The following is a 27500-nucleotide window of genomic DNA, read 5'->3' on the forward strand; positions in this document are numbered from 1 at the left end:
TTGGGGAGATAGTGGATCTTATCCTCATCGGTGTCTGGTTTATGAGTTCAATGTTGTTTTTCCATTATTTTTTTTTAATAACACGGTATGTTCATCAGTGTGCATTACTTTATATTTACATATCAACAAATCAGATAAATATAATTAAAAGAACATTGAACACTAAATTAAAGGGACAGTCTACACCAGAATTGTTATTGTTTTAAAAGATAGATAATCCCTTTATTACCCATTCCCCAGTTTTGCATAACCAACACAGTTATAATAATATACTTTTTACCTCTGTGATTGCCTTGTATCTCAGAATCTTCTGACAGCCCTGTGATCACATGACTTTTATTTATTATCTGTTAACTTGCATTTTAGCCAATTAGTGCTGTGTTGTGCTAACTCTTAAATAACTCAACGGGTGTGAGCTCAGTGGTATCTATATGGCCCACATGAACTAGAAGTCTCCTGTTATGAAAAGCATTCAGATAAGAGGTGACCTTCAAGGGCTTAGACATTAGCATAGGAGCCTACCTAGGTTTAGCTTTCAACTAAGAATACCAAGAGAACTTGAAACTCTGTACCATACTTATCCTAGAGGGTGATTGGCCTTACCAAATCTGGAATGGTACAATCTTGCCACTATCTTACGATTGCCAATTGACTGGTTACTACAGTCGTTTAAATTTTCTAATAAATATCTAGAAGAGCAGATTTGTTCTCCACACCCTTTAGGCTTTGTGGTACATGCATCTAATAAAGTTTTGGGAAAGACAATCTCTAACCATCCTTTATATAAAGATATTTTAGTGGCATGGAGGAAAGCTATGAGGCTCCTTGGATATCCATCTATTGTTTCTAAGTGGTTGCCAGTACAAGGGAATTGTTACTTTCCTTTGGGAAACACAGTTAATATATTTAACAATTGGTCACCAATTAAAGCTTTAACTATTAAAGATCTTTATGACTCAGACTCTAGGAAGCTGTACAACTTTGTTAAATTTCAAGATAAATTCAAACTTAACATAAATTCTACTTTCTTCAATTAAAAAGCTACATTTGTAAGCTCTCAAGAAACTTTCCCCAAGTATGGTTAGATCATCCCTTACTGGACACTATTAAAGGGACAGTCAAGTCCAAAAAAAACTTTCATGTTTCAAATAGGGCATGTAATTTGAAACAACTTTCCAATTTACTTTTATCACCAATTTTGCTTTGTTCTTTTGGTATTCTTAGTTGAAAGCTAGACCTAGGAAGGCTCATATGATAATTTCTAAGCCCTTGAAGGCCGCCCCTAATCACATGCTTTTGTATTTGCTTTTCACAGCAGGGGAGAGCTAGTTAAACCCTATAGATAGCATTGTGAGCACGCCCGTGGATTGTGGCAGACACTGCACTAATTGGCTAAAATGAAAGTCAATAGATAACAAATAAAATGTCAGGGGCCTGTCAGAAGATGCTTAGATACAAGTCAATCACAGAGGTAAAGAGTGTATTATTATAACTGTGTTGGTTATGCAAAACTGGGGAATGGGTAATAAAGGGATTATCTATCTTTTAAAACAACAATAATTCTGGTGTTGACTGTCCCTTTAACCCTGGAAAATGGTCGTTATCATCTATTTATAAAATTTTAAGAACATCAGAGGGGGGAAAACGCGCATCAGAGCTAATTTCTTATTGGGCGAATATTTTGGATATGCCTGATCTTCCTAGTAATTTTTTTTTTTTTAGAAGCCTTAAAAAAACAGTTACTTTGCCCCTCATCATATTTAAGGGAAACTCAATTTAGATTAGTGAACAGGGACTACCTTACACCACAACTAACTAGTAGCCAAGTGGAATAAGGAAGTCAAAAATCAATGTTTTAAATGCTCTCAAAGTGACCCAGATTTAGGCCATATGGGATTGTCCAAAAGTGAAACAATTTTGGTTAATTTTGGTTAAAAGTTGCATATTTTCTCTCCCAAGTAATACAAATTTAAATAATTTTATCAATGGAATCTATAATTCTATTGTCTGCTTGTGGGGGAATAAAGGTAACTTTATCCTAACAGCTATAATAATTCTTAGGAAATTACTGTTTAGTAACTGGATTAGTTCTAGAGTTCCCTCTGTTAACGAGGCAAAGAAACTATTGATAAATTCTGCAATAATAGCGGCCTATGACTATAGATCAGAGAGGAAAAAAAGATAACTCTTTTGGGAAGATCTGGAGGGACTTTATTCTTTACCAAGAAACAAATTTTATAAATCGAAAAGAGTCAATTATTAATATTCAATTGTAATTAATGGTGGGGGAGGAGAGGGGGTATAGTGAGAGTTTTTTGTGTGTGTGTGCTATATTCATTGTTGTTTATTTTTCTTTTCTGCTTCCATGAAGTTTATTGTTCTTCAGGCCGAATATAAGGGCCTTATAATCATTGATTGTTATTTTTATTGGTACCAGCTATTTTCCTTGGTATTTGTTCTTTTTCTCTTTTACTGTGTATATTTATATGGTATAATAAATAAAATAGTAAAAAGAGAACCAAGATGATAGAAGTAAATTGGAAAATTGTATACAATTGCATGCCCTATCTGAATCATGAAATCGTGACTAAACTGTCCCTCTAATGCTCAATAGAACGATGTATTGAAAAGCAAAGATTAGCCTAAGAATAATACGCATATGTATTTAAAATTTTTTTTATATTGCTTAAAAGAACACTTAAATCAAAATGAAAGGGGCGTTGTACTGTAAAATTGGTTTCCCCTTAATGGGACAGTAAAGTCAAAATTAAACTTTAAAGTGACACTAAACCCATTTTTTTTCTTTCATGATTCAGATAGAGCATGCAATTTTAAGCAAATTTCTAATTTACACCTATTATCAATTTTATCTTCGTTCTCATGCTATCTTTATTTGAAAAAGCAGGCATCTGTTTAAGAGCTGGCCCGTTTTTGGTTCAGCACATGGGTAGTGCTTGCTGATTGGTGGATAAATGTAGCAAACCAATCAGCAAGTTCTTCCCAGGTGCTGAACCAAAAATGGGCCGGCTCCTAACCTAACATTCCTACTTTTGCGAATAAAGATAGCAAGAGAACGAAGAAAAATTGATAATAGGAGTAAATTATAAAGTTGCTTAAAATTGCTGCTTTACCCGAATCATTAAAGAAAAAATGTGAGTTTAGTGTCCCTTTAATGATTCAGATAAAGCAAATCATTTTAAACAACTTTCCAATTTACTTCTGTTATCAATTTTTGCTTAGTTCTCCTGGTATCCTTTGTTAAAGAGTAACCCTAGGTGAACTCAAGAATCGTGCACATTTCCTTAGCCATCAGGCAAGTGTTAGCGAAAATGCTTAAAACAATGTTATACATAGTTGCAAACTCTGCGGTCATAGTGTCTGTAGCATTATATGGCAGCTGTGTTTGCAACAATATTTATAGCAATGTTATACATAGTTGCCATATGGCTAAAGACACGTGCATGCTCCTATGATTACTCTTTAACAAAGGATATAAAAGAACTAAGCAAAATTGGTAATAGAAGTAAATTGGAAAGTTGTTTAAAATGTCATGCTCTATCCAATCCATATAACTTTAATTTTGACTTTACTGTCCCTTTAATGTGTGTACAATCACTTGTTATATACCAGCTGCAAAGAATAAAATGTACTTGAAATTGTTCCTTTGGGTACATTTTTGTATATGAAATACCTTTCTCTGCTATTTGAATCCACAACCCAATGAAATGGGCTGAGTTTGCAGGTTATTTCTCTTTATTTACACACATTCCTCATCTTATCTCTCTATACAGAGTGAGACCAATAGAGATAACAATTTAAAATTAACATTTTAGTACCTATCTGTCCAACCCCCCCCCCCCACACACACACTGGAAGCATGATTTATTCCCATCCTTCGTGTTTACATATCTTTTCTGTAGCCAGTGCTTAAAGGGACATAAAACAAGTAGGGATAGAGACAAAATATAATATGTACTTTAATTACTTTACCTGCAAATTTATACTGCAGTTTCTGAATTGTAAAGCTCTAACTCCCCCCACACAATTCCTTTTATGGTTGTATCTATGTTTATTGTTCTCTTGGTAAAATGCAAAAGTGAATAGGGATTATCTGCTGGAGCTGCCTAGAAGCTGTTAACTCAGTTGAAATACAATGCCTGTGTCTAAACACTGATAAGGGGGGTGGAGTTAGCTGCTCCAGGCAGCTTAGCTATGTAATTCATTTAGCTTATTTTTGAACATTATTTTAAAATACTTGCCAGCAATTTTTAAATTAATTAGCCCTTTTAGGCTATGCACAGATCTCAACCTATTTTATGGCACTTTAAAGGGCCATGATACCCAAATATTGAAACACTTGAACGTGATGCAGCATAGATGTAAGAAGCTGACTAGAAAATATCACCTATGTAAAAAAGAAAGATATTTTACCTCAAAATGTCCTAAGTATTCACACCCCATTGTAAAGGACTTTAAGCAGCAAATCAGTATGTCTGTCCCGGGACAGGCAAGGGAGTGAGCTTCGTGCACACTCATTTTATTTCCCTATTCAGTTTAAAGGGACAGTCTAGTCAAAATTAAACTTTCATGATTCAGATAGGGCATGCAATTTTAAACAACTTTCCAATTTACTTCTATTATCTAAATTGCTTAATTCTTTAGATATCCTTTGTTGAAGAAATAGAAATGCACATGTGTGAGCCAATCACACAAGGCCTCTATGTGCAGCAACCAATCAGCAGCTACTGAGCATATCTAGATATGCTTTTCAGGAAAGAATATCAAGAGAATGAAGCAAATTAGATAATAGAAGTAAATTAGAAAGTTGTTTAAAATGACATGCTCTTTCTAAATCACGAAAGAAAAAAAATTGGGTTTCATGTCCCTTTAAGGAAGTTCACTATGAAATCTCATGAGAGTTCCGTGAATTCTCATGAGAGCACAGTAAAAGAGGTCATGACCTCAGCACTTCTGATGCTGATTGGCTGCTGTTCATTTCTTTTTATTATTTTTTTCCTGCAGCTGGGCAGTAACTGAAGTATAACTTTTTACACAGCACTTACTCTGGTGAGCTGAGGAAATTGTGAGGTTAAATATCTTCCTTTTTTACATAGAGATGCTCAGGTGATATTTTCCTGACAGCTTTTTACAGTTATGCTGCATCACTTTCAAGTGATTTAGCATGTGAGTATTATGTCCCTTTAAAGGGACAGTCTACAGCAGAATTTTTATTGTTTTAAAAGATAGATAATCCCTTTATCACCCATTTCCCAGTTTTGCATAACCAACACAATTATAATAATATACTTTTAACCTCTGTGATTATCTTGTATCTAAGCCTCTGCAAACTGCCCCTTTTTTCAGTTCTTTTGACAGACTTGCAGTCTAGCCAATCAGTGCCTGCTCCCAGATTACTTCACGTGCACAAGCACAGTGTTATCTATATGAAATCTGTGAACTAACACCCTCTAGTGGTGAAAAACTGTTAAAATGCAATCTGAAAGAGGTGGGCTTCAAGGTCTAAGAAATTAGCATATGAACCTCCTAGGTTAAGCTTTCAACTAAGAATACCAAGAGAACAAAGCAAAATTGGTGATAAAAGTAAATTGAAAAATTGTTTAAAATTACATGCTCTATCTGAATCATGAACGTTTATTTTGGCCTAGACTGTCCCTTTAAGTATTGAAATATTCAGTATAGGTGGGTATACAGCAGGCACAATTATTTCAAATGACAAAAGAAAGGTAAAGGAGCTATTTGTAAATAATTGAATACACTCCAGGAGATGCAATGGATTATTGAGAACATATTAAAGGAGATAAAAAAACACTGCCCCTTTAAGCTTTAATTATTCAGTTAGAGCATGGTTTTAAAACATTTTCCAATTTACTTCCATTTTCCTACTGAGCGTGTGCAAGATTTCACCATCTATACATGTATGTGTTTGTGATTGGTTGATTGTTGCCACATGATACATAGGGGAGAGGAAATTGGAAATATCTGAAATTTGTCAGAAAAAAAAATCTACGCATTTGAAATTAAGATTAATTGCTATTGGATTGTCTATAATACAGTTGTTGGTTATAAACTATTGTAATTTGTATTTAATGGTCCTTAAAGGGACACTGAACAAATTTATTTTTCTTTCATGATTCAGATAGCGCATGCAATTATAAGCAACTTTCTAATTTACTCCTATTATCAATTATTCTTCGTTCTCTTGCTATCTTTATTTGAAAAAGAAGGCATCTAAGCTAAGGAGCCAGACAATTTTTGGTTCAGACACTGGGCAGCACTTATTTATTGGTGGGTGAATTTATCTACCAATCAGCAAGAACAACCCAGGTTGTTCACTAAAAATGGGCCGGCATTTAAACTTACATTCGTGCTTTTCAAATAAAGACACCAAGAGAGTGAAGAAAATTTGATAACAGGAGTAAATTAGAAAGTTGCTTAAAATTGCATGCTCTATCTGAATGACGAAAGAAAATATTTGGGTTCAGTGTCCCTTTAAAATATTGGGGGGGGGGGGAATGTAACATTTTAGTGTTCATAAAGCAATTTGCATTGCCATGTTGTAACCTAGGGTTTCTCCTCTGCTGAGGCCAGTTAGGGACAGTTATAAACAGGTCATTATTGCAAGCAATCAATGATTGGGTGGAATATAGTCTGGAATCTGCACTTCCACTTTCCACAGGAATTGGAATACTCACCAATTAAATTACATGAAAAGGGTACAAAATAAATGAAAGTTTACAGCATAGTTTTTTTTGTATATTTTTTTTTACCTCATATAATTAAGTTTTATATTTACAATCCTTTAATGCAAAAACAAATATGCTCCCTCTAATACAAAATTGCTTACATGTAGATATGTTTAACCCCTGTTAAATTAAAAGTCAAAATTACATTTTCACGATTCAGATAGAACATCTGCAGTCGTTTTTTTTTTAAATCACACCAGCTTCTACTGAGCATGTGAAAGAATTCACAGTATATATATATATATATATATATATATATATATATATATATATATATCAGTCTATGATTGGCTTATGGCTGTCACATGATACAGTGGACAGGGAAATGAAAGTGAAATTTGTGAGACACAAATCTGGTTATTTGAAATTCAAAGTGTTATTGCACTATATTTTATTAGGTATTTGTTGATTATTTAATTCTACTGTATTTAACAGTAATTTAACTAATAAAGCATGTCACTGTCAGGTCACTTTGCTCCTACATGAGACTGACCCTTTAACCCATTAAACATGTCACTGTCATTAGATCACTTTGCTTCTACATGAGACTGACCATTTAACCCATTAAACATGTCACTGTCATTAAATCACTTTATTCCTACATGAGACTGACCCTTTAACCCATTAAACATGTCACTGTCATTAGATCACTTTGCTTCTACATGAGACTGACCATTTAACCCATTAAACATGTCACTGTCATTAGATCACTTTGCTTCTACATGAGACTGACCATTTAACCCATTAAACATGTCACTTTCATAAGGACTGATCTGGAACGCCTTGAATCCAGCAGAGAAGAGGTTAACAAAGTTGCACAGTATTTACCTTATTCAGTTTCAGTTCAGTCATTTATTAACCTTGGTTTGTGACTCACATCATTAGCCGGGAATTATGGGTTTCTAGGCTGTGTTAATTATTTCTGTTGTGTAGAGTGGAGCAGATCTGTGCCCTTGTGGTAGCTCTTAGATGAGATCAATGCACACCCCTCTGCCCTTGGTAAGTGATATTGTTACTCTGTCAGTGCATGTTTCAATATAGTGTGATTGCAAGCTCTGTGGTAGGGGAGTATGTTTGCTTTATATATGTATGTGCTCAAATCCCTGCTAGGATCAGAGTGTAATAATGACAGTGACATGTTTATGTGCTCAGTCCCTGCTAGGACTAAAGTGTACTAATGACAGTGACATGTTTATAAGCTCAGTCCCTGCTAGGACTAAAGTGTACTAATGACAGTGACATGTTTATGTGCTCAGTACCTGCTAGGACTAAAGTGTACTAATGACAGTGACATGTTTATGTGCTCAGTCCCTGCTAGGACTAAAGTGTACTAATGACAGTGACATGTTTATGTGCTCAGTCCCTGCTAGGACTAAAGTGTACTAATGACAGTGACATGTTTATGTGCTCAGTCCCTGCTAGGATTAAAGTGTACTAATGACAGTGACATGTTTATAGGCTCAGTCCCTGCTAGGATTAAAGTGTACTAATGACAGTGACATATTTATAGGCTCAGCCCCTGCTAGGACTAAAGTGTACTAATGACAGTGACATGTTTATAGGCTCAGTCCCTGCTAGGACTAAAGTGTACTAATGACAGTGACATGTTTATGTGCTCAAATCCCTGCTAGGATCAGAGTGTACTAATGACAGTGACATGTTTATGTGCTCAAATCCCTGCTAGGACTAAAGTTCACTAATGACAGTGACATGTTTATAGGCTCAGTCCCTGCTAGGACTAAAGTGTACTAATGACAGTGACATGTTTATGTGCTCAGTCCCTGCTAGGACTAAAGTGCACTAATGAAGGTGACATGTTTGTGCTCAGTCCCGGCTAGGACTAAAGTGTACTAATGACAGTGACATGTTTATGTGCTCAGTCTCTGCTAGGGCTAAAGTGTACTAATCACAGTGACATGTTTATGTGCTCAGTCCCTGCTAGGACTAAAGTGTACTAATGACAGTGACATGTTTATGTGCTCAGTCCCTGCTAGGACTAAAGTGTACTAATGACAGTGACATGTTTATGTGCTCAGTCCCTGCTAGGACTAAAGTGTACTAATGACAGTGACATGTTTATGTGCTCAGTCCCTGCTAGGACTAAAGTGCACTAATGAAAGTGACATGTTTATGTGCTCAGTCCCTGCTAGGACTAAAGTGTACTAATGAAGGTGACATGTTTATGGTCTCAGTCCCTGCTAGGATAAAAGTGCACTGATGACAGTGGCATTTCTAAGCATTCAGGCCAACTCATTTATAAACCATCTATATGAATAAATTTACTCTCTATTCTTTTTTTCCCAGATCTCTTAACTCATTTGACAGTAGTGTGTTTATATTGATTAGCGCAGAGTTCTATAAGTGATAAAACAATATTTTTGTTTCTATTTTAAAGGATGTAATTTAACCATTGAACAGCTGCAGGTAAATGAATAAGACTAACAAGTGGGCTTGGTGGCCTAATTATCTTGCTCTTGAATAGGCCCCTTGTCTCCCGTAGGGCGAGCAAATGCCTTCTCCTCATGCGCCGTTGTTCATATCACAGTTACTTGTCCCATTTCTCACTAAGAGATTGTTTTCGACTAAATGATCCTAAGGAAGCCTTTATTATCTCCAGATAGGATCAAAGTACCCCTCTCTCCCACCCCCATCTCAGGATTTTGTTGCCGCTGGTTTGTAGGCTGCTAATAAAACACTGTCAAAAAGGCAAGGAAATGTCAGGCGATCAGACCTTCGTCTCCCAGTAACAATGTCAAACATTGCTTCTGAAGTGTGGCCATAAGCAGCGTTACATGAACATAAATACAAACTGATTGGCTTCAAAATTATTATTCTTATATAATCTGTTAAAAGGGCTTTTTAGGATAAAAATGCTCTGCAATGGGTTAAATACATAGATCAATTTCAGCTCCTCCGTCACTCCAAATAAGGATACATCTTGTGAACCAATCAGAATAAGGCATACATGCGTATACTCCAGTCAAAGTCTTAATTCTAGTCTAGTGCAGAATGGAGGTATATTGCAGGAGTGCAACTCTGAATATGCGTTTAACCTTTTTGAATGATTTAACCACAAAAGAAAAAAAAAACACAGGAAAAGAGGACAAACATTACAATATTTTTGCTTTTTTATAATTAAAGGACCACTAAATACATTCAAATTGCATAATTAACAGGTGCATAATAAAAAGGCAATACAATAACAATTACTCTGGATTTCAAATAAGCAGTAGATTTTTTTAATGAATATTTTTTCCGCTTTGCTGGCCCCCTGTATCATGTGACAGTCATTAGCCAATCACAGACTACTATAAATATATACTATGAACTTGTGCACATGCTCAGAAAGTGTGCATATAAAAAGACTGCAAAAATTTGATAATGGAAGTAAATTGGAAAGTCTCTTGAAACTGCATGTTTTATCTGAATCTTGAAAGTTTAAATTCTTTCATTCAGGTGGTGAAAGTCCACGATCCATTACCTACCTCTTGTAGGAGGCAAAGAGTCCCAAACCCCAAGGGCTCCATGTAACCCTTCCAATCTCACATACCTCAATCTTTTCTTTGCCTCCCCTGGAGAAGGTTGACGAATGAAGATGTTCATGTGTTTCGTCAGAGAGAGTGGTTTTCAGTGTTTTTTGAGGTACTGTTTCCCCTCAGTGTATTTGGGGTATGGTTTATGATTCTTTTATTCACCTTATGGGAATTTCTTCAGAAAACTTGCATAATCGTTTGTAGAACCTGTCTGTTGCCTCCCTTTATGAATCTACAATTTACTCCTATTACATGACGTCTACTGAACTAAAAACGAAACAAAATTTTTGGTTCATATAGAACATTGCAGTTTTAAGAGACTTTTTACTTTACCCCTATTCTGAAATGTATTTCTTTCTGTTGGTATGAAAAGCATACCTAGGTACACTCAGTAGCAGTAATTCACTACTGGGTGGCGCCATGTTGAAACCTAGGTTTTACTATACACCTATAAAACAGACAATACAAAACAGCATGGAAACAAGGTTGTGTGGAACATATAAATATCTAACAGGGTTTCCACACAGCATTGGTAACATACTCTAGGTCCCAACATGGTGGTGCTTATTACCTTATATAAACTCAAACCAAAGCAACAAAAATATAACAATTTGCAGAGTTAAATTACAGCAAAGGGGGACAAAATAAATAGTGAATATATATTGCAAAGCTTTTTTACTACACATAATTTAAACAATTTATATTACAATTTCAACTGGTTAATATCCCTTTAAAATATAGTTGTATGCAAGCATTAACACAGTAATAAATTGTCTTGCATGTAACATGAGTTTTCTTATATGATTCAGATAGAGAATACAATTTTAAACAACTTTGCAATTTAGGTCTATTTATCTAATTTGCTTCATTCTCTTGGTATCCTTTGTTAAAGGAAGAGCAGTGCACTACTGGGAGCTACACATCGGGTGAGCCAATAGCAAGAGGCATATATATGCAGCTAGCTCCCAGTGGTGCATTGCTGCTGAGTCTACCTAGGTATGGTTTTCAACAAAGGATACCAACAGAATAAAGCAAATTAGATAATAGATGTAAATTGGAAAGGTGTTTAAAAATCACGGTTTGACTTTAAAGTGATAGTAAATTTTAGCGATTGTGAAACGCTAGGATTTACCAGTGGAACAAATAAAGGGGATTTTCAGTCATGAAGTATAAAATAAGTTCCTTTATTTTATTATTATTATTATCAGGTATTTGTAGAGCGCTAACAGGTTCCGCAGCGCTTTATTTGTCTGAAGCGTTCGCCGTGATGAGCGCCTCAGGCACTCCACGGCAGAACGGTATTTTGCTCTGAGGTGACGTTTCCACCTCTCAGCCAATTGCTGTGCGGGCCAGCTGGCACCAAGCCGGATAGCTAGCACGCTATTGGCTAAAATCACCTCACAGCAAAATAGCGTTCTGAGGCGCTCAGTGCGGCGAACGCTTAAAAAAAAAATAAAGGAACTATTTTATACTTCATGACTGAAAGTCCCCTTTATTTGTTCCACTGGTAAATCCTAATGTCTCACAAACACTAGCATTTACCATCACTTTAATGTCCCTTCAAGTTTAATATTACTTTAAAATTTCTGTAGAAGAATGAAAATTTAAAAATGTCTAACAAGTGAATTTGCTGTCTCTTTAGTAGCTTGGAACTTATAGTGATTGCACAATCAACACGTGCATAATAAAAAGACCATGCAATAGCACTTTTGAATTTTAAATGAGTAGATTTCTTTTTTCTAACATATTTCAAATTTTCTTTCATTTTTCTGTCCCCCATGTGACAGCTATTAGCCAATCACAGACTTCTATTCGTAAACACTGTGAACTTGTGCACATGCTCAGTAGCAGCTGGTGTCTCAGAAAGTGCATATGAAAATATTGTTCAGAATTTGATAATGGAAGTAAAATAGAACGCGGGGGGGGGGATAAAAATCAATGACTTTAAAATAAATTTAAAACATATTTTTTTAATTAAAGGAATAAAAAAGTCAAAATTAAACTTGCATGATTCAGATAGAGCAGGTCATTTTAAGACACTTTTAAATTCACTTTTATTTTCAAATGTGCTTTGTTTTCTCAATATCCCTTTCTGAAAAAGAATATGCACATATCTTGCACTAGTTGAAGCTAGCTGCTGATTGGTGCCTGCACATTCTTTTGTGATTGGCTAACTTGATGTGTTCAGCTAGCTGCCACTGTTCCTTCAGCAAAGAATAACAAGAGAATCTAGCAAATTTGTTTATAGAAGTAAATTGGAAAGTTGGTTCAAATTGTATGCTCTGTGTAAATTGCGAAATACAATTTGAAGGTTTCCTGCCCCTTTAAATAGGATTTAAAAAAAAAATTGCTTTTGGTGGAAGAATCTATCTAAATAAAGTTTCTGTTAAAGATACTTTATAATCTAAAGGTTATTCATCCTGAAATAAAGATTCATTTTTAATTATATAGCAAAATGCTGTATATTCATGGCTGTAATGTTTAGTTTTTTAGTTTTTTTTGTAAATTCCTTTAATCCGTAGCTCCCAGAGGTTTCTGTCAGATTATTTTGGGCAATTTCTCTATCTTGTTTTAGATATTATCGCCTGTTATTGGTTTTGTAGTTCTCACAATTGTGTATTTGTGTGTGCAGAAATAAAATATATAAAATAAACATACAGAGTTGAGACATAGACCTTAAAGGGACATAATCATGAAAGATAACTTTTTAGTTTTCAGATAGAGCATACGTTTTTCAGATTTACTTCTATTATTAATTCTCTTGGTATCCTTTGTTGAAGGAGAGCAATGTTTTACTGGGGCCTAGCTGGACACATTGGGGCATATTTATCAAGCTCCGTATGACGTTACTAAGCAGCGGTATAAAGACTGCTGCTCCATAACTTGTCTGCCTGCTCTGAGGCCGCGGACAGAAATCAACCCGATCAAATACGATCGGTTTGATTGACACCCCCTGCTACGAATCTGCAGGGGGCGGCATTGCACCAGCAGTTCACAAGAACTGCTGGTGCAATGATAAATGCCGACAGCTTATGCTGTCGGCATTTATTGATGTGCGGCGGACATGATACGCTACTTCATATCATGTCCGCTTGCACATTGTTAAATATGCCCCATTGGGTGAGGCAGTGACAAGCAGCTAGTTTACAGTAGTGCATTGTTTCTGAGCCTACCTGTGTATGCTTTTCAATAATGGATACCTGGAAAACAAAGCAAATTAGATCAAATAAATTGGAAAATTGTTAAAGATTGCATGTTCTTTCTGAATAATGGAAGTTTATTTTTGACTTTAATGTCCCTTTAATGCCATTGCTCCTCTGCAAATCTATGTACACTAAGTTTAAAGAAGCTCACTGATTAGAAGATTGTTTTGAGGGGAATAGATCTGCACAAGGACCTATGTGCAAGGATGGAGGGGTCAAGCACTAAAAATGAAATTTTAATGTTATTGTTTTAGTTAAATAAAACTATTTAAAGGGCCAGTAAAACTAGGAAATAATGTTATATAATTCTGCACATAGTTCAGAATTATATAACATTAGCTTAGCTCCAGATTTCAAAGTGCGCTTAGCAGAAGTATACAGACCCGCTCAGTAGAGCCAAGAGCGGTTTTCTGTTTTCTTCGCGTAATATCTTTTTAACTATTCACTTTTGAAATCTGGAGCTAAGCTAATGTTATATAATTCTGAACTATGTGCAGAATTATATAACATTATTTCCTAGGTTTACTGGCCCTTTAAATTGTTGTTATTAAGGTAAAGTAAGAATGATAATAAACCTATTAAACTGGAGATAGTTCACCTCCCAATAATTTCATTCATTTCAGTAATTTATCTATGCATATCTCATGAATATAACCAAATCAGTAATGGTGTGAAATAACCAGAAAAATAATCAGAAAAGTTATTAATCTAAAAATGAAACCATGATTTGAATCAATCTTACTGATTAGTGATTTAAATTGGTATTTAAATCAATTTAATTAAAATCAAATCCACCCTGTTAGAAAGTGTTTTATAATTGCAAATTTTGGCTGAAATATTGAACTCTGAAATATGTTGGGATCAATAGGGTGAGACTTTGAGAGATAGAAGTGTTGTGGTTTAACGTCGTTTAGTAAATGTGCCCTTATAGTTTTCTATGAGACAGACTTTTGTCTGACCACCTTGGTGCAAACATATGGTCTGTGGGTTGTGTTCTGCTTTTGTTATTTTTTTAAATATTGTAATAGCAAATTATCTGGCTACTTGTGTGTGACCTGCAGTCTCTCCTATTCCCGGCCAATGAACAGGAACGTATATTGAGTTCTTCTATACTTATGTACATTATAAAAGATGACATCAGCGAGTCCTTGTGTGCTAGTGTAGGTATAGAGTGTTGTATATAAACATTAATCTGTAATTGCCCGCGGGGACAGGAGCTTGTAGATAAACTGACTATATTGTTACATTTTTATTGGGTATTGGTGAGGGTAATGTAATGTTGATAGAATATCTAGTGTGTGTGAAATGGCATCAGAAATATTAAAGGGACAGTAAGCACGTTGCAGTTAGAGGACCAACAAATCAAATCAACAAATGCAAGATAACAAGACAATGCAATAGCACTTAGTCTGAACTTCAGATGAGTAGTAGATTTTTTTTTCTAACAATTTTCAGTTATGTCTATTGCCACTCCCCCTGTATCATGTGACAGCCATCAGCCAATCACAAATGCATATATGTATTTTCTATGAATTCTTGCACATGCTCAGTAGGAGCTGGTGACTCAAAATGTGTAAATATAAAAAGACTGCACATTTTGTTAATGGAAGTACAGTGGAAAGTTGTTTAAAATTGCTGCTCTATCTGAATCATGAAAGTTTAATTTTGACTTGAGTGTCCCTTTAAAATACATTTCTGTGGTGTTGCTACAAAATAACATACCAGCCAAGTCTAAACATTTTTAAAGCAAATCAATGTCTTTTGTACTGCAATTATTTTTCAAAAGCCAAACTCCACCCACTGTTTGCCTTATTTGGAGGAGCCACTGTCATTATGTTAGTTTAAAATGCATTGTTTTGCAGTTACCATCAAACAAAGCTAGTTAGGGACAGGTATGAAGCAGGGTTAGCCTCCAGGAGTCTGCATGGTGCATTTCAAGTTCTGAGAATTAGAAATGACCAAATTTTCTATATCATGTGAAAAGGGAGCAAAATAAACAATGAAAATATACTGCAAAGTTGTTTCATTACACATAACTAAATGTGTTTTATCTAAAAATCTCCATGTGGTTTCTGTCCCTTTAAAATATCTCTCTGTGGTGATTTGTGTGACTGTTAATTGTCACTACATACAGTAGACCCTTTAACCCATTAAACAGGTCACTGGCATTAGGTCACTTTGCTGCTACATGGGACTGACCCTTTCACCCATTAAATGTGTCACTAGGGCACTTTATTCTTACATGAGACTGACCCATTAACCATGTCACTGTCATTAGATCACTTTGCTCCTACGTGAGACTGACCCTTTAACCCATTAAACATGTCACTGTCATTAGGTCACTTTGTTCGTTCATGTGACTGACCCTTTAAAACATTAAACGTGTCGCTGTCATTATGTCACTTTGTTCGTTCATGTGACTGACCCTTTAAAACATTAAACGTGTCACTGTCATTAGGTCACTTTGTTCGTTCATGTGACTGACCCTTTAAAACATTAAACGTGTCACTGTCATTAGGTCACTTTGTTTGTACATGAGATTGACCCTTATCCCATAAAACATGTCACTGTCATTGGGTCACTTTGTTCATACATGGGACTGACCCTTTGATCCATTAAACATGTCACTGTCATTTGGTCATTATGCTCCTACATGGGACTGACCTTTTACCTTATGAAGTGACATTTCCAAGCCTCAGCCAGGCGTGTAGTTCCTGTGTAGAGCAGCGAGTGTTCTCCTGGTGTGCTAGAGCATGTGTAGTGTAAGGGGGGGGGGGAGTCATATCCCCGATCCCACTTAGTATTCCGCGGACGAGAACACATAGTATTAACAGGCAGTCTGTGCCTGAGCTCATCTGCTGGCCGAGTATTGCACATGCTGTAATGAGACCGAAGCATCGGAAACCAGGTGAATTTAATGGGTTATTATCTGCAGCCTAATGCGGAATTACACACCAGATACCCGTACGTGTGTATATTTTGTGCTGCTGTGTTTTTTATTAGGTTGTAACTCTGTCCTGTCTTCTGGCTAGTGTGCAGACTGCAGATGTGGGTAATTAGGTGTTTGCTTATGATATGGATGTTTGTATATGTGCATGTGAGCATCGTGTTACCTTGGGGGCAACCGAAGGGGGGACGCAGTGTAGTGCTCTTCTGGGGTTTAGCTTTTGGCTTCTGATCTTGCTGCCAAGTACTGGGAATGCATATTACCCTGCACAACACACCTTCTGTCTTTTGCCTTACAGCACCCCCTCCTCATGTAGCATACTGCCTGTTTCCCCCACTGGACCCCCTAAAACACATATCCTGGTTTGTGCCCCCAGTGCAACCCGCTCTTTTTTATTAACATGTCTTTTCCTCTTCTCCTTATACTGCTCTCCTCCCATCTATCACACACTGGTCTTTCTCACTTAATTTCCCAAAAACACAACCCTCTCACAAATGTTGTACTCCTTTCTTGCCCTGCCAGACACTCAATCTTCTCCAATGCTCTGTACTTTGAGTGCCTGCCGCGGTGTCCCTCCGCGGTGTGCCTGCCGCGGTGTGCCTGCCGCGGTGTGCCTGCCGCGGTGTGCCTGCCGCGGTGTGCCTGCCGCGGTGTCCCTCCGCGGTGTGCCTGCCGCGGTGTCCCTCCGCGGTGTGCCTGCCGCGGTGTCCCTCCGCGGTGTGCCTGCCGCGGTGTCCCTCCGCGGTGTGCCTGCCGCGGTGTGCCTGCCGCGGTGTCCCTCCGCGGTGTGCCTGCCGCGGTGTCCCTCCGCGGTGTGCCTGCCGCGGTGTCCCTCCGCGGTGTGCCTGCCGCGGTGTCCCTCCGCGGTGTGCCTGCCGCGGTGTCCCTCCGCGGTGTGCCTGCCGCGGTGTCCCTCCGCGGTGTGCCTGCCGCGGTGTGCCTGCCGCGGTGTCCCTCCGTGGTGTCCCTCCGCGGTGTGCCTGCCGCGGTGTCCCTCCGCGGTGTGCCTGCCGCGGTGTCCCTGCCGCGGTGTCCCTCCACGGTGTGCCTGCCGCGGTGTCCCTCCGCGGTGTGCCTGCCGCTGTGTCCCTCCGCGGTGTCTCTCCGCGTCCCTTCCCCTCTGCCTGTCGCGGTGTGCCTTTGCGCCCCCCCCTCTGTGCCGGTCACTGTGTCCCACCCTCTCTTCCGGTTGCTGTCCTCCCCCTCTCTTCCGGTTGCTGTCCTCCCCCTCTCTTCCGGTTGCTGTCCTCCCCCTCTCTTCCGGTTGCTGTCCTCCCCCTCTCTTCTGGTTGCTGTCCTCCCCCTCTCTTCTGGTTGCTGTACTCCCCCTCTCTTCCGGTTGCTGTCCTCCCCCTCTCTTCCGGTTGCTGTCCTCCCCCTCTCTTCCGGTTGCTGTCCTCCCCCTCACTTCCGGTTGCTGTCCTCCCCCTCTCTTCCGGTTGCTGTCCTCCCCCTCTCTTCCGGTTGCTGTCCTCCCCCTCTCTTCCGGTTGCTGTCCTCCCCCTCTCTTCCGGTTGCTGTCCTCCCCCTCTCTTCCGGTTGCTGTCCTCCCCCTCTCTTCCGGTTGCTGTCCTCCCCCTCTCTTCCGGTTGCTGTCCTCCCCCTCTCTTCCGGTTGCTGTCCTCCCCCTCACTTCCGGTTGCTGTCCTCCCCCTCTCTTCCGGTTGCTGTCCTCCCCCTCTCTTCCGGTTGCTGTCCTCCCCCTCTCTTCCGGTTGCTGTCCTCCCCCCTCTCTTCCGGTTGCTGTCCTCCCCCTCACTTCCGGTTGCTGTCCTCCCCCTCTCTTCCGGTTGCTGTCCTCCCCCTCTCTTCCGGTTGCTGTCCTCCCCCTCTCTTCCGGTCGCTGTCCTCCCCCTCTCTTCCGGTCGCTGTCCTCCCCCTCTCTTCCGGTCGCTGTCCTCCCCCTCTCTTCCGGTCGCTGTCCTCCCCCTCTCTTCCGGTCGCTGTCCTCCCCCTCTCTGCCGGTCGCTGTCCTCCCCCTCTCTGCCGGTCGCTGTCCTCCCCCTCTCTGCCGGTCGCTGTCCTCCCCCTCTCTTCCGGTCGCTGTCCTCCCCCTCTCTGCCGGTCGCTGTCCTCCCCCTCTCTTCCGGTCGCTGTCCTCCCCCTCTCTGCCGGTCGCTGTCCTCCCCCTCTCTGCCGGTCGCTGTCCTCCCCCTCTCTGCCGGTCGCTGTCCTCCCCCTCTCTGCCGGTCGCTGTCCTCCCCCTCTCTGCCGGTCGCTGTCCTCCCCCTCTCTGCCGGTCCCTGCGCCCCCCCCCTCTCTGCCGGTCCCTGCACCCCCCCCCTCTCTGCCGGTCCCTGCGCCCCCCCCCTCTCTGCCGGTCCCTGCGCCCCCCCCCCTCTCTGCCGGTCCCGGCGCCCCCCCCCCTCTCTGCCGGTCCCTGCGCCCCCCCCCCTCTCTGCCGGTCCCTGCGCCCCCCCCCTCTCTGCCGGTCCCTGCGCCCCCCCCCTCTCTGCCGGTCCCTGCGCCCCCCCCCCTCTCTGCCGGTCCCTGCGCCCCCCCCCTCTCTGCCGGTCCCTGCGCCCCCCCTCTCTGCCGGTCCCTGCGCCCCCGCTCTCTGCAAAAAAAAGTGTATAATGTCCCTATAAATTGGGTCGAGCTTGAAGGAAAATCAGGTCTCCTTACTTCATACTTCTTTATATTATCTGTCTGTAAACCAAAGCCCAATACTTAAGAGAACAATTGAAAATTCACTTTTATTACTTTTATCTCCTGCCTCCCACTGGGAGTATAATTTCTTCTTCTGGCTATGTTTACACAGCTTTTCTATAGTCAATACTTAAAGGGACATAAAAGCTAAAATTGTTCTTTAATGATGCAATTTAAACAACTTTCCAATTTACTTCTACAATCTAATTTGCTTAATGCTCTTGGTTATCCTTTGTTGAAGAAGCAGCAATGCACTACTGGGAGCTAGCTGAACACAGGTGAACCAATGACAACAGGCATACAGGTGCAGCCACCAATCGGCAGCTCCTGAGCCTACCTAGGTATCCTTTTTACCAAAAGATACCAATAGAACAAAACAAATTAAATAATATTAGTAAATAGGACAGTTGTTTAAAATCACATGCATTATTCATCTGAATAATGAAGGGAAAATGTTGGGTTTCATGTCACTTTAAGTTTAGAAACTTTCAGTATAGTAGGGATACCACAGGCAAAAATTATCTCAAATGCAGAAATAAAGGTAAAGGAGCTATAGGTGTAAGGAGCCATGGGAAGAATGTATATATAAATATGTAGAATACTCCAACAAATTATTCAGAAGTAACAGTTTAGGAGCCGTAGATCCTTGTTTTCTGTGTTATGTCAAGACCTGCTTCATTATATGTTTAATTTGCCAGCAGTTTACAAAAAGATGCCAGTAATGATGACATGTTAGAATTTTTTTGTGTGTAGTTTAACTGTATGTTCCAGTAATACATTTTTCAAATGATCTCATGTCTGACATGCACTGACCAATTTGGAATTCCAGTAGGAATTAACAATCACTATACACCCTGGAAACTTAAAGGTACAGTCTACACCAGAATTTGTATTGTTTTAAAAAGATAAAAAAAAAAAAATCTCTTTTGTATAACCAACACTGTTATATTAATATACTTTTTACCTCTGTGATTACCTTCTATCTAAACCTCTGCAGACTGCCCCCTTAGCTCGGTTCTTTTCACAGACTTGCATTTTAGCCAATCATTGCCCTCTCATAAGTAACTCTACAGGAGTGAGCACAATGCTATCTATATGGCACACATGAACTGTGAAAAACTGTCAAAATGCACTCTTTTGGGTTAAAGGGCACCATTTCCAACAGGCACATTCCAAAATCTTGTGGAAAGTGTTCCCAGTTGCAGCTGCTGTAGCTTCATATTAATGCACATGATGTTTGAAGGGATGTCCAACAAGCTCATATAAGTGTGATGGCTAGGTGTCCATATAATTTTGGCTATATAGCAGGGATCGACAAGTCTGTTTAAAATTTAGGAGCCAGTAAGAATATTTAGTAGCCAGACATACTTTTAGGAGCCAGATAGTGGTATCTGTATATAGATCTATGGTGAATAACCCAAAAAGTTAGGAGCCAGGAGTAAAATTTTAGGAGCCTGGGTTTGTCGAGCCCTGATATATAGTGTAGATATACATGAGTTGGTGCTGTATAAGGCTTGCTTTTTTCATAAATCTAACTATCATCTATGTTATATATTTATATATATATATCTATATCAGGGTGCCAAATTCAGCATATATCCAAAAGAAATAAATGTCACTTGCTGGATTAACACTGAATTGTCATGTTTTGTGAATAAAAGAAACACTCTGATTCACTGTAAATCTAGTGAGTGCCATTTATTTATTTGGATATATATATATATATATATATATATATATATATATATATTATAAAAGGCCATGTATGTTTGTCTCATGCAGTCATGCTCAGTAGCTCCAGGCATCTGCCGCATATGGAGCCAGAGCGCGATCGGTGCTCTGCCTCCATATGAAGGCAGATGCCTGATCGTTACAGACGGTGACGCACACACACAGTTTGTAACGATCCCTGCTGGTGTGGGCTGGAGGCGGGTGAGCGGCTCAGCGGCAGCGGATTAGGGAGGGAGTGGGAGGGCCCTAAGCTACATACATTTTTTTTTTAAAGGAACAGGGAGGTATGGGGAAGCTACACTACAGAAAAGGGGTTTGGGGGTGTGGGGAGTACTAAATGGTGATCGCGGGAGGGGGGGGGGGTAGGTGGTGGCCAGTACCTAAGATGGCTGCAATAGTTAGAGGGGGAGGGTTAGACAGCTGTTAGAGGGGGGATCAGGGAGGTTGGAGGGTTAGCGGGATCCTACACTGCAGAAAAATAAATGTAGAGGGGGAGGGAGAGAGATAGAGGGATAGCTATATTTCTTTCCCTAAACATTTTTGCCCGTGTACACAAGCTTTTACACTAGTGTATATATATGTGTGTGTGTGTGTATGTATGTATATACGTATGTATATACACACTCACACACACATTTTACATAGTTTACTAGTCCAGAGGGAAAACGTTACTTGGTGTGTATGTGTATATATTTGTGTGTGTGTGTATATATATATATATATATATATATATATATATATATATATATATATATATATATATATATATATATATATATATAATGCAAATAATAATCTATATTTATTTAAAAACAAATATTACCTGATTACAGTACTTTACTATCTTTCTGAGTGTACTGTGTATACATAATTATTAAACATGATATAAAACTACCTTTAGATTGCATGTATAAGCTGTGTGATGATATGTAAATATTGTCTAAATGACATAAGATTTTATTGTTTACACTTGGTCCCATCCCCTCTTCAAGCTGTCCCATTTTACAGAAGCAAATATTCCAAAATCCATACTATTCTGAAAGCCAATATATATATTTTGGAGCAGTGGTTACATGAGTAGGGGTATCACAATGACTCGTGGTTGGAAGAAAAAAAAAAAAGATTCTTATCACAGACTAAACAAAAATTACTATAGCTGTAAAGAACTTACATGTATAGATATAGAGATATAATATAAATATATAAATGATCTGAACTCTTGTCCCAGTTACGCTGTGCATGGTACAATGGATTGTAGGATAATACAGAATGCAGAGCGCTGTTCCTTAGGGCCACACTTTTAGCCATAGTTTGTATCTGGTGAGACCCTCCGCTATATGTTGGTTTGGTCATCTGAACACAAAGGCCTCCTCGCCTCTACTAGTTCACGGAGCTGCATCATCGGGGGAATTAATAGTGCCGGCTAGTATTACAGTTCCACATTTCTTCTTTTCCTTGAAACCCAATCCCGCACAATTGTTTTTTCCCCCTTGCGTCCGTTGGACTTCCATTGCAGCTGTTTAACACAGACGTCTCAGTGCCTCTCTTTTCAGACATTATATATTTGGGGGGATTGTACTGAAATGAATTAGATAAGCACAACAATTTTTGTAAAGATATTTTATATGTTTTTTTTTTGTTCCTTTTACAGAATGACTTTGTTTCCAACTGAACGGAGATCTGGATTTGGGATTTTATAGCTAAAGACCACACTCTTGGGAAAATCTACAAGCTGATGGTGAGTCTATCATTTTTATCATTTAGTATTTTTTTTGGCATTTTTGCGTTTTCATTTCGTTGTGTTTTTGGATTGTTACAGTTGACTATAGGCATTGTGTTTACATTGGTTGTCAGGTTTTGTTACTTCAGTTATTGAAAATCAGTTCAAACCCAATAAATATGTGTGTGTGTGTGTTATTTAATGTTGTTTTTTGGTTTGGTTTTAAAAATTAGATTGGCACTATTCAATATATATATAAAAAAATTATATATATATATATATATATATATATATATATATATATATATAATTTTTAAAAAAAAATTGTTTATTTCAAGGCTTGTCAAACCCAGTCGGCAGGGAGCCACTTTGGCTCCTAGAATTGTACACAAGACTCCTAACCTTTTGTGTATATCTATATATCTATCTACAATATCTATATATCTATATACAAATACCACTGTGTTCTTACTGGCTCTTAAATTTTAAGCAGCTATGTCAACCCCTGATTTATTTTATGCAGGTTTAGCCCATGATGGGAATATCAGTGTCTTTGCATTCAAACTGTTAATAATATTGACTCTCAAACTGGTACCCAAATTAAATATATGTACTTTTTTATTTGTTTATTTTTTTGTGTGTGGATAAAGGTTAACTTAACTCCCTCACGGCTGGCACGAGTGTTTAACATTGGAACAAAGTTCCAATGTAAACACTTGCTGCAAAAACGAAATCAAGCGATCGTTGATGCGATCACAGGATTTCAAGGTCGGGATCGGATTATGGGGGGATTGTCTACACTGCTAGGTGCGTCGCCCAGTCTGATTCCTAATTCGTCAAAGGGGGAGGCTACAGGACGTCTTATACCTTAGGATACTCCATGCCGTCCTTTGGCGTTAAAGCCCAGCACTGTTAGGCTGTATGGAACAACCTAACGGCGTTAAGGGGATACTAAAACCATTTTTTTTCTTTCATGGTTCAGAGAGATCATGTTATTTTTAAAGGGACACTGAACCCAACTTTTGTCTTTCGTGATTCAGATAGAGCATGAAATTTTAAGCAACATTCTAATTTACTCCTATTATCAAATTTTCTTTATTCTCTTTGGTATCTTTATTTGAAATGCAAGAATGTAAGTTTAGATGCCGGCCTATTTTTGGTGAACAACCTGGGTTGTCCTTGCTGATTGGTGGATAAATTCATTCACCAATAAAGTGCTGTCCAGCGTTCTGAACCAAGAAAAAAGTTTAGATTCCTTCTTTTTCAAATAAAGATAGCAAGAGAACGAAGAAAGATTGATAATAGGAGTTAATTAGAAAGTTGCTTAAAATTGCATGTTCTATCTGAATCACGAAAGAAAAAAAATTGGGTTTAGTGGCTCTTTAAACAACTTTCCAATTTATTTCTATTATCTAATTTGTTTTGTCCTCTTGATATCCTTTGTTGAAAATCATACTTAAGTAGGCCCAGAAGCTTCTGATTGGTGGCTGCATATAAATGCTTCTTGTTTTTGTCTCACCCAATGTATTCAGCTAGATCCCAGTAGTGCATTGTTGCTGCTGGGTATCAACAAATGATACCAAGAGAATGAAGCAAATTAGATAATAGAAGGAAATTGAGAGTTGTTTAAAACTGCATGTTCTATCTGAATGATGAAAGAAAAAGTTTGGGGTTTATGTTGCTTTAAAGCGGTTTGTTTTGTTTTTGATCCCGCAGAAAGTGTATATTTATGCAGTGCTTGTCCCACATCTCTATTGGTGGAGAGTGACACGCCCACAATCATATTTTTTATTATTGCAAAAACATCCTTTTGACAAAAAACACTATACATGTAGCAAATAAAACAAGCAAGTTTAGTACTGCTAAGCCAATGCCAAGTTGAACTCTTAAACTATCACTAGTGTTGATTGATGGGCTTTGAGACAGATTGGTATGTGTTACCTTATTAAGGGGACATGAAACCTTATATTTTTCTTTCATGATTCGGATAGAGCATAATTTTCCAATGTACTTCTATTATATAATTCTCTTGGTATCCTTTCTTGAAGGGGCAGTAATGCACTAGTGGGAGCTAGCTGAACACATTATGTGAGCCAATAACATGAGGCATATATGTGCAGCCGCCAATCGGCAGCTTCTGTGCCTACCAAGGTATTCTTTTCAACAAAGGATACAAAGAGAACAAAACAAGTTAGATAATAAAAATAAATTGGAAAGTAAGTTAAAATGTCATCCTTTTGTTCTCTTGGTATTCCTAGTTGAAAGCTAAACCTAGGAGGTTCATATGCTAATTTCTTAGACCTTGAAGGCCACCTCTAATCTAAATGCATTTTTTTATTTTGACAGTTTTTCACCACTGGGGGGGGGGGGGGGTGTTAGTTCATGTGTATCATATAGATAACATTGAGTTTATGCACATGAATTTACTGAGGAGTGAGCACTGATTGGCTAAAATACAAGTCTGTCAAAAGAACTGAAATAAGGGGGCAGTCTTCAGATACTTAGATACAAGATAGTGACAGAGGTAAAACGTGTATAATTATAACTGTGTTGGTTATGCAAAATTGAGGAATGTTTAATTAAGGGATTATCTAGCTTTTAAAACAACAAAAATTCTAGTGTTGACTGTCCCTTATAGTTCCCAAGGTAAAAATTGCCTTTAACGCAATCCCGGAGGGGCACCGTGATGCTGCCACCACATCCTATAGATTCTCGCCAGACCAGAGAGCTTTAGAGTATGGATCAAATAGCGTACACAGTTATGTTCAGCCTGTTGTATTGTTATACAGTGGTTCAGCTGTAATGGGAATTTAAATGGGTTAAAGGGTCATTCCAGTGTAGGAGCAAGGTTATCTAATCACAATAAAAAAGATTTTTTATGGGTTTAGGTTCACATGTACGAGCAAAGTGACCTAATGACAGTGACATGTTTAATGGGTTAAAGGGTCAGTCCCATGTAGGGACAAAGTGACCTAATGACAGTGACATGTTTAATGGGTTAAAGGGTCAGTCCCATGTAGGGACAAAGTGACCTAATGACAGTGACATGTTTAATGGGTTAAAGGGTCTGTCTCATGTAGGGACAAAGTGACCTAATGACAGTGAGATGTTTAATGGGTTAAAGGGTCAGTCTCATGTAGGGACAAAGTGACCTAATGACAGTGACATGTTTAATGGGTTAAAGGGTCAGTCTCATGTAGGAGCAAAGTGATCTAATGACAGTGACATGTTTAATGGGTTAAAGGGTCAGTCTCATGTAGGAGCAAAGTGATCTAATGACAGTGACATGTTTAATGGGTTAAAGGGTAAGTCTCATGTAGGGACAAAGTGACCTAATGACAGTGACATGTTTAATGGGTTAAAGGGTCAGTCTCATGTAGGAGCAAAGTGATCTAATGACAGTGACATGTTTAATGGGTTAAAGGGTCAGTCTCATGTAGGAGCAAAGTGATCTAATGACAGTGACATGTTTAATGGGTTAAAGGGTCAGTCTCATGTAGGAGCAAAGTGATCTAATGACAGTGACATGTTTAATGGGTTAAAGGGTCAGTCTCATGTAGGAGCAAAGTGACCTAATGACAGTGACATGTTTAATGGGTTAAAGGGTCAGTCTCATGTATGACCTAATGACAGTGACATGTTTAATTGGTTAAAGGGCCAGTCTCATGTAGGAAAAAAAATGTGACCTAATGATTATATGTGAAAGAGAAATAACCCCCATTTTGCCTTTGTGTAAAAATTGTAGTTGTCATAGCTGCTTCAAAAGTAAAGTCTTCAACCTGAGCATTTATTAAAATAAAAATGCTGTAACTTTCCCTAGACCTGCTACAAACTTGTCAGTGATTGCTAAGGGCAGTACACAAACTCATTTCTAGCTAACTTGTATTGGCAACAATTAAACAGAGGTAAGATAAACATTATCAGAAGAGTTTTCAAGCAGTTTTGTGTTTTTTTTTTTATTATTAAAGTGACAGTTTGAAAATATTTATTTTGTATGTAGATCTTTTACAATATATAGATATACACTATGTGTGTGTGTGTGTATGTATATGTAATACTTTAATATGCCTTAAATAGACTTGTTTTCTAGGCAAGCCTTATTTTAATTGTTCAAAAGAAAACTGCCTGACGTCTGTATGTGGATTTCATATAAAGTTTAACGTTCAAGAACAATTTGATATACATTCTTCCCCCCCGAAGCATTAAAGGGACATAATACTCATATGCTAAATCACTTGAAACTGATGCAGTATAACTGTAAAAAGCTGACAGGAAAATATCACCTGAGCATCTCTATGTAAAAAAGAAAGATATTTTACCTCACAATTTCCCAAGCTCAGCCGAGTAAGTTCTGTGTAAAAAGTTATACTCAGCTGCAGGTAAAAAAAAAAAAAAAAAGTGAAGAAACAGCAGCCAATCAGCATCAGCAGTGCTGAGGTCATGAACCTCTTACTGTGATCTCATGAGATTTCACTTAACTCTCATGAGATTTCATAGTAAACTTCCTTACACTGAATAGGGAAATAAGATGAGTGTGCTCGAAAGCTCGCTCCTTCAGCTGTCCCGGGACAGACATACTGATTTGCTGCTTAGAAATCCTTTACAATGGGATGTGGCTACTGAGGAACTTTTGAGGTAAAATATCTTTCTTTTTTTACATAGAGATGTTCAGGTAATATTTTCTAGTCCGCTTTTTACAGCTATGCTACATCACTTTCAAGTGTTTAAACATTTGGGTATCATGGGGAATAAGCTTTCTGCAGGCGATTCATATCTTTTTACAAGAATTCAAAACGTCTGTACTATCTTGAGAGTGTGCAAGAAATTAATATTTATATGAATTGAATATGTAAGATGAGAAAGAAGCACCATAAAAGAGTACTCGCTTATAGAAAGTATGATTACTAAGTAGGTAAAGTTACATACATTACACAGTAAAAATGAACTTTTATT

At 38.6% G+C, this 27500-nt stretch overlaps 1 protein-coding gene across 4 annotated transcripts in view; it reads left to right on the forward strand.

The window, feature by feature from the left end:
* SIPA1L3 (signal induced proliferation associated 1 like 3) overlaps positions 1-27500 on the forward strand; it is a 349276-nt gene that overhangs the window by 11872 nt on the left and 309904 nt on the right. For all 4 annotated transcript variants that reach the window (XM_053721794.1, XM_053721796.1, XM_053721797.1 and 1 more), the window contains exon 2: positions 22479-22565. The gene's annotated coding sequence lies outside the window, so the exon portion shown is untranslated. The remainder of the gene's footprint in view (positions 1-22478; positions 22566-27500) is intronic.

The sequence above is a fragment of the Bombina bombina genome, chromosome 7 (genome assembly GCF_027579735.1).
Source record: "Bombina bombina isolate aBomBom1 chromosome 7, aBomBom1.pri, whole genome shotgun sequence".
In the NCBI taxonomy this organism is placed as follows: domain Eukaryota; kingdom Metazoa; phylum Chordata; class Amphibia; order Anura; family Bombinatoridae; genus Bombina; species Bombina bombina.